Here is a 9,021-nt window from a genome sequence, read left to right as displayed (position 1 = left end):
TATTATTATTATTATTGAACGCTTTAAAACCAATAGTGAGGAGCTTCTGTTCGATGTAGAGGTGGATGGGCTACCACTGGAGGTACTTGAGAATGGAGGAAACATGGATTGAATGGTTTTGTAGAAAAATGAAGTCTAAAAGGGTAGACTGGCATTAAAATCAGTTACAGCTAGGAGAAACAACAGAAAATAAGGAAATGTACAAAAGCAATGTGGGTGGTGTGGGGGTGAATAGCAAAGCCCTTAAGAGAGTCAAACCCAAATGCACAGGTGGTACAGAATGAAGGGTAAATAGGGTGGGGAAATGAGAGGTTAATCAGGGAAGACTTCTTGGAGGAGATGTGATTTTAGTAGGGTTTTAAAGATTGGGAGAGAAGTGGTCTGCTTCAACACTAGACTAAATAGAAAGATGACAGATAGATAATATCTGTTCCCCATTTACTTCACAGATATACTGCAAGAAACATCTTTATAGATGTGAAAAAAGACCCAGCTGAAAATCCCAGTGCCAATCCAATTAATGGTAATGGTAATGGTACTTATTAACTGCTGTGTTCAGAGCACCGTACTAAGCGCTGGAAGAGAATCCGTGGTCCTTGGCCCTCCAAGGGCCTCACAGTCTAAAAATAGGGTAGGGCAGGGTTGGGAAAGAGTAATCATAATCACTGGGGTAGGTGTTAGCGCTGAGTACAGTGCTCTGCACAACAGTAGGTGACGGATAAATATCAATGATTTGATAATATCAATAAATATCGATGATATTGAGAAGCAGCGTGGCGCAGTGGAAAGAGCACGGGCTTTGGAGTCAGGGCTCATGAGTTCGAATCCCAGCTCTGCCACTTGTCGGCTGTGTGACTGTGGGCGAGTCACTTAACTTCTCTGTGCCTCAGTTCCCTCATCTGTAAAATGGGATTAAGACTGTGAGCCCCACGTGGGGCAACCTGATTCCCCTGTGTTTACCCCAGCGCTTAGAACAGTGCTCTGCACATAGTAAGCGCTTAACAAATACCAACATTATTATTATTATTATTATTAATGATTGACAGATTGAGGTTTATAATGGGAAGTATCCCAACTGGATTACTGCATTAGCCTCCTCTCTGATCTCCCATCCTCCTGTCTCTCCCCACATCTATACTTCACTCTGCTGTCCACCTGTAGATAATCTTTCTACAGAAATGCTCTGGGCACGTCTCTCCCCTCCTCAAAAACCTCCAGTAGTTGCCTACCATCCTTCGCGTGAAGCAAAAACTCCTCACTATTGGCTTCAAAACTGTCCATCACCTGGCCCTCTCCCACCTCACCTCCCTTCTCTCCTTCTCCAGCCCACCCCCTACACTCTGCTCCTGCTACCTCTAACCTCCTCACAGTGCCTTGTTCTCGCCTGTTCCCCTGTCGACCCCTGGCCCATGCCCTACCACTAAACTGGAACGCCCTCCCTCCTCACCTCCGCCAAATTAACTCTCTTCCCCTCTTCAAAGCCCTACTGAGGGCTCACCTCCTCCAGGAGGCCTTCCCAGACTAAGCCCTCCCTTTCCCTCTGCCCCTCCTCCCCTGCCTCCCTCCCCCTGCTCTACCCCCTTCCCCGCCCCACAGCACTTGTGCATATTGGTATATGTTATTTATTGCTCTATTTTATTATTGATGTGTACATATCTATGATTCTGTTTATCTATTTTGATGGTATTGATGCCTACTTGTTTTGTTTTGTTGTCTGGCTCCCTCTGTTAGACTGTGAGCCCGTTGTTGGCCAGGGATGGTCTCTCTCTGTTGTCGAATTGTACATTCCAAGCACTTAGTGCAGTGCTCTGCACACAGTAAGCGCACAATAAATACGATTGATTGAATGGAGGAAGGAAGGAACGAATGAAAAGGTAGATTTGATTGTATCTTGAATGGGCAGCCACACTAGAGGCAAGGTGGCCTAGAGGGAAGAGCACAGGACCGGGGGTCCGAGATCCAGATTTTGGTCCCAGCTCTGCCACTAGCCTCCTGTGTGACCTTGGGCAAATCACTTAAGCTTTCCGATCTCAGTTTCCTCATCTGTATTTGTGTACGATGCAGAGAAGTAGCGTGGCCTAGTGGCTAGAGCATGGGCTCGGGAGTCAAAAGGATCTGGGTTCTAATCCCAGCTCCTCCACGTGTCTGCCGTGTGACCTTGGGCAAGTCACTTCCCTTCTCTTGGGAGTCAGAGGACGTGGATTCTAATCATACCTCTGCCACTTGCCTGTTGCGGGACTTCGGCCAAGTCACTTCATTTCTCTGTGCCTCAGTTACCTCATCTGTAAAGTGGAGATTAAGACTGTGAGCCCCATGGGGCTCGCTTCTATTCACACTTGTTAATCACTTGATTAACTTGAATCTACTCCAGCCCTTAGAACAGTGCTTGGGACATAGTAAGTGCTTAACAAATACCATGATTATTATTATCATTATTCTCTCTGCCCCAGTTCCTTCACCTGTAAAATGGGAATTAAGACTGTGAGCCCTTTGTGGGACAGCGACTGGGTCCAATCTATTTTATATCTACCCCAGTGCTTAGAACAGTGCCTGGCACACAGTAAGAACTTAACAAACACCATAAATACTATTATTATTATTATTATGACCCACTGGGCCAGTCTGATATGCTTTCCTTTTGTCTTCTTCCACACCAATCATCCTATTTAACTCTCTCACACCCTCTGCTCACCTCTCTCACCTCTATATGTTCTCTACCTCCCCCCCGGGGACCACTTTCCCATCCTCCCCTGTCTTCCCACCCCCCACAGTGCCGAGCTGTTTCCCAGGATCACCTGTCTGCCATTCGCAGGCTGACCTGTTCCTCCATTTAGGATCAGAGCTCGGTCTCTGGGCCGTGGTACAGGTGCCTGGGTAGGATCTCAGTGGGACCGCCAACTTTCATTCATTCAATCATATTTATGGAGTCCTTACTCTGTGCAGAGCACTTGGGAGAGTACAGTACAATAGTAAAGAGACTCATTCCCTGCCCACAACCTTCAAAGCCTTAGTGAAGACATATCTCCTCCCTTCAAAGCCTTACTAAGGCACATCTCCTTAGTAAGCACTTAATAAATGCCATAATTATTATTATTATCATCCTTTCCTCTTCTGCTATTCCCTTCTGTATCACCCTTGCACTTGGATTCGCTCCCTTTATTCAGCTCTCCCTCAGCCCCACAGAACTTATGTCCATATCCGTAATTTCTTGGCCTATATTAATGTCTGTCTCCCCCTCTAAAATATAAGCTCATCGTGGGCAGAGATTGTGTCTACTAACTGTGCTATATTGTACTCTCCCAAACACTTAGTACAGTGGTCTATCTGTTACCGATTTGTACATTCCAAGCGCTTAGTACAGCGCTCTGCACATAGTAAGCGCTCAATAAATATTATTGAATGAATGAATTAATGCTCTGCACACAGAAAGTGCTCAATAAATACCACTGATTGATTGATCGATTGATCTACTGTCCCTACCTCTCAGAATGGAAGCCCTGAAAGGGACAGGGACTGTATCCAATCAAATTATTTTGAATCTACCTCAGCCCTTAGCACAGTGCTTGCACAGAGGCATGGCTTAGTGGATAGAGCAGTGGCCTGAGAGTCAGAAGGACCTAGGCTCTAATCCTGAATTTGCCACTTCAATCATTCATTCATTCAGTCGTACTTATGAGCACTTAGTGTGAGCAGAGCACTGTACTAAGCATTTGGGAGAGTACAATACAACAATAAACAGATGTATTCTCTGCCCGCAAGGAGCTTTCAGTCTAAAAGGGGAGAGTGTGTGACCTTGGGAAAGTATCTGGGCCTTAGTTTCCTCATCTGTAAGATGGGAATAAAGAGTGTGAGCCCCATTTGGGGTAGGTACTGTGTCCAGCCTGATTAACTTGTATCTACCCCAGTGCTTAAAATAATAATAATAATAATAATGGCATTTGCTAAGCGCTTACTATGTTCCAAGCACTGTTCTAAGTGCTGGGGTAGATACAAGGTAATCAGGTTGTCTCATGTGGGGCTCACAGTGCTAGGCACATAATAAGCATTTAACAAGTACCATAATAATAATAATTATTATTATTATTATTAAGTGCCTAACCAAAACTATCACTATCAGGATGATGACAGCAATGGAATTGTCAAGCCATTCCCTTCCCTGAGAAGCACCATGGCCTAGTGACAAGAGCACGGGCTTGGGAGTAAGAGGTCACAGGTTCTAATCCCAGTTCCGCCACTTGCCTGCTGTGTGACCTTGGACAAATCACTTCACTTCTCCGTGCCTCAGTTACCTCATCTGTAAAATGGGGATTAAGACTGTGAGCCCCTCGTGGGACAACGTGGTTATTTGTATCTACCCCAGCACTCAGAACATTACTCGGCACATAGTAAGCACTTAACAAATATCATCATTAGTAGTATTAGTATCGTTATTATTATTCAGGGCATTATTCATTGTTATTACCTCCAACACTCCTCACTCAGAAGACACTCCATGCCTGAAAGCAATGCTATCATAGAGTTTCCACTCAGCTATCGCAAAAAGACTTCCAGGGGTAATCTCATTCAGCAACCCCGCTTCCAAGAAGACTCATCTAGTCCTATCAGACTGACATCCCCGGAATACTCTGAACTACTTGGAAGAAAGGTACTCTATAAAAACAAGCTACCATTATAACAAACATTTACGCAGGCACGTGTAAATAGATGTGGAGGTCTGAAAGGCCCCGCTTACTGTCTCCCTCACTGTCCCTCTCCCTGTAGGCCAGGGAGCCTTCTGTCTTCACCAAGGCTCCCCTCTTACCCCCCAGGTCTGTCAGCTCTCAGAGAATAAACACTAGAGTCAGACGCCACCGTTGGAGAAGAAAAAAAGGATCAGCGGAGGACACGTGTTTCAAATTCTTTTGTCAAGAGGGACACAAAGCCACTTCACGGTATCAGGACGCTGACAGCAGGGTCGCTGTTTCAGGAAAAGCCCTCAACGGTGCTTCGGAGTTCCAGGAAATTCTAAGTGCTCCTCGCCCAGCGCCCCGACGTGAACTCTTTCCCTGGTGGGGTTGGCTGTGTGCGGCTGGTATTTTTGGAAGTGGGGCTCCGAGAGGTCAAGGGGAGGGGTCTGAGGCCGTGCTGCCCGCCTGATCCAGAAGGGCAGGTGGATAAAAGCTATCTAGAGGGCTTGTCAGAGCCCGGCAACAACAAGGATGAGTCGCTTCAATTTTCGGTGGGATTTCAGATTCCGCATTTTCTCTCCCTTTTCCAGGGGAAGGCCACGTGTTGACCATGTAGCCGACCTCTGGTTCGTGCCGGTAGGCTGCCCTAAGACCCTTCCCCTTGACCTCTCCGAGCCCCCACTTCCAAAGGCAAGCAGCCTGGCCTCCTGGCAAGAGCCCAGGCTTGGGAGTCAGAAGATGTGGGTTCTAATCCCAGCTCCGCCACTTGACTGCTGTGACTTTGGGCAAATCGCTTCACTGCTCAGTGCCTCAGTGACCTCATCTGTAAAATGGGGATTAAGACTGTGAGCCCCATGTGCGACAGGGACTGCGTCCAACCTGAATACTGTGTATGTTCCCCACTACTTAGAACAGTGCTTGGCACAGAGTAAGCGATTAGTCTAGTCTCCCCCGATTAGACTGTAAGCCCGTCAATGGGCAGGGACTGTCTCTATCTGTTGCCGATTTGTACGTTCCAAGCGTTTAGTACAGTGCTCTGCACATGGTAAGAGCTCAATAAATACTATTGAACGAATGAATGAATAAATGAATAGTAAGCAGTTAAAAAATAGCAAAAATATCATTATCATTATTATTATTGTTATTAAATGCCAGCCATCCAGAGCCAACCCCACCAAGGAAATGGTTCATATCAGGACGCTGGGCGGGAGCACTTAGAATTTGGTAGGATTTTAGATTTTCTCTCCTTTTACCAGAGGGAGGGGAGGCTTGAGGCCTACGGGGTACCTGTGGAAATTAGAGCACAAAACTCACCCCTCCCTGGCCCCCACTATAAACAGAGGGAAATTGGTCCTTTCCCACTCGGATGCATTTACAGGGCCTGGTGAAAATTCAAACTGGCCTCTCATTCTCCCCATCTGCCTGCGGCCTCTGCTCACAGAGAGCAGCCTCTGTCCCAACTGCCACCCACCAGACCGGTCTATCCACTGCTGCCAACGTCTCCCAGCATCTTCTGCTCGTGGAGAGCAGTCCCTCTCCCTACTGCCTCCCACTAGAATGGTCGGTCTGCTGCAGCAGTCTCCCAGCATCTTCCACTTCCAGAGAGCAGCCCCTGTCCCGACTGCTGCCCGTTCTGTCCGGTGAAGAATTCTCGCAGTATCCTCTGCTCTCAGAAAGCAGGCCCCGCTCCCAGCTGTCCCCAACCAGTTAGGTCTCTCCGCTTTAGGGGTCGCCCAGCATCCTCTGCTTCTGCAGAAAGACTAGTAGTAATCCAGGATGTAGTGAGTTCTTCTTGTCTGTCTCCCCCCATTAAGACCGTAAGCCCGTCAAAGGGCAGGGGCTGTCTCTATCCGTTACCGATTTGTACATTCCAAGCTCTTAGTACAGTGCTCTGCACAAAGTAAGCGCTCAATAAATACTATTGAGTGAATAGCGTGTTGCTGAACACTGGGTTCCCCTGGGACTCCAAGGATAGGGAATTAAGGCTCGAATCCGGCCCTAGTTTCCAAGTAGTAGTAATCATTCATTCATTCAGTTGTATTTATTGAGAACTGTACTGTGCGCTGAGCACTGTACTAAGTGCTTGGGAGTATATGTACTAGACTCGAGCTTGGAGTCTAGAACTCAGTGATACTTACTGAGTACTTACTGTGGGTAGTGCACCATATTAAGAACCCGAGAGAGATTCAGGAGAGTTAGCAGACACGATCCCTACCCTCGAGGCGCTTTCAATCTCCTAGGGGAGGCAGATATTAAAATAAATTACAGATAAGGGAAGTAGTAGAGTATGAGGATATGTACGGCGCTGTAATACCTGTATGGCATGAGTATCGAAGTATTTAAGGGATAAAGACCCAAGGGCACAGGCAGAGAAGTAGTAGGAGTAGGAATAATGATAAGACTTGTAATATTTGTTAAGTGCTTACTATATGCCAAGCACTTTGCTAACATTGGGGTGGATACAGATAATCACATCAGACACAGTGTCTGGGGCTCAGAGTCTAATAGGGAGGGAGAACAGGTATCTTATCTCTAATTTACAGATGAGGAAACTAAGGCCCAGATAAGTTAAATGACTTGTCTGGGGCCACACAGCAAGAAGAGGGCAGAGCCAGAATCAGAACCCAGGTCCCAGGTCTCTTTGACTTCCAGTCCTGCATTATTTCTCTCAGGCCATACTGCTTCTGAGCAGTAACAGTAGCAGTAGTAGTAGTTCTAGCAGTAGTAATAAAAATAGGATTTACTCAATACCCACTGTGTTCAGGGCACCGGACTAAGAACTTAGGAGGTGCCAAACAAGCCAGTAACACAATTCTTGCCCACAAGGAGCTAACACTCCACTGGACTAGATAGACATTAAAATACTCACCATGTAATCAAGATAAATAATGAATGTTCCAGTAACACAATTCTTGCCCACAAGGAGCTAGCACTCCTCTGGACTAGATAGACATTAAAATACTCACCGTGTAATCAAGATAAATAATGAATGTTCAGCTGAATGAGTGTATCTACAGACCATTCATTGATTGATTTTTTTTGACCCTTTGGCTGAGACTGGACTCTCACTGACCTGGGTGTCAGTACCTTAAGGCTCTTACAGGTCTCCTTTATCTCCGGATTCTTTGGAGCCTGACCTTTGTCTTCTACAGAGTTCTATATTTATACTATTTTATCTTTCATTTTGCGTCTGCTGCAGAACCTTCCCCGTCTTATTTTTAGATGGCGAGCTCCTGGAGGGCCAGGGATCGTGTCTAAGTCTCACCTGGGTAGTTTTTCACAGTGCTTAGTTACAGTGCTCCGCACAGGGTAAGCGCTCAAGAAATACTATTACTACTCCTCGGGACGAGAGAGAATCCCGAGCTCAGAGCTTCTCTGCCCGATTAGTTTGGGAATGACTTTTTGTCCCAGATTTTCCATGAGCACTAGGGAGTTAACACTAGTAACATGTAAATGACTTCAGACTTTGCTCGGATGCTACATAATTACAGAGTATTATCACCAATAGCCTTCTGGGAAGGATTTTGTCAAGGAGTCAGTCGAAAGCCTAAATAAATTATATCCTGTGGTTCTCCTTTATCCACTGTCTTGTTAACTCTTTCTTGGAATTTCCCCACGTGCCATGAGAAACTAGTTAGTACCTCCAACTAGGTATCGACTCAAATCAGAAGACTCCCTCATCTACCATTCCCCAACTCCAAAGGAAATTCTATACTGTTGGGGTTTTCTGGGCTAAATCTTCAACTCCCCCCACCCCCCGCCCCAAAAGCAGGATCCCGTCCAGCTTGTGCTGGGGTGAAGTTGCTAATAGTTAACTGCCGGCTTCTGTTCACTCAGCTAAATAGTTTTTTCTTTAGAATTCCTGGGTAAACACCATTCCAACTGCCTGATTTATTGCTTTTTAATTTTTGTGTCGTTCCGCTAGCCTCTCTTTCTGACACCTCTATCTCTGCCATCAGCTCTCCCCTCCACTCCCATAATCTGAACTCACCCAGGATCAGCATTTTGGTGTCATTTTGCCCATGGGGAAGACTATAGTTGAGCTGCTTCTCGATCTCTGACGTTTTCCAAAATCCTGTTGCCCACTCCTCTTCCAAGAATGCCTCGGTCTCCAGACCTCCTTCCCCATTCGCTATTAGCATTTTGGAAATCCTGGTCTCGCAGCTGGTCACCATCTTCCCAATCGCTGGCCTCAGTTTCCGGTGGGTTAAGTCGTCCCTGAATCTCCTGTGGCTTTTGTAAATTCAGCCTGGTGTGCCAGGATCCTTGCTTGACTCCTGGATGGAGAAGAGCAGGCCGTAGAACAGGACTGAAAGCCAAAAGAATTTCTTTTACTGGAGCTGCATTCGAGCTT

Source organism: Ornithorhynchus anatinus, chromosome 2 (assembly GCF_004115215.2).
Source record: "Ornithorhynchus anatinus isolate Pmale09 chromosome 2, mOrnAna1.pri.v4, whole genome shotgun sequence".
NCBI classification, from domain to species: Eukaryota; Metazoa; Chordata; class Mammalia; order Monotremata; family Ornithorhynchidae; genus Ornithorhynchus; species Ornithorhynchus anatinus.
Note: the sequence above shows the minus strand (reverse complement) of the source record.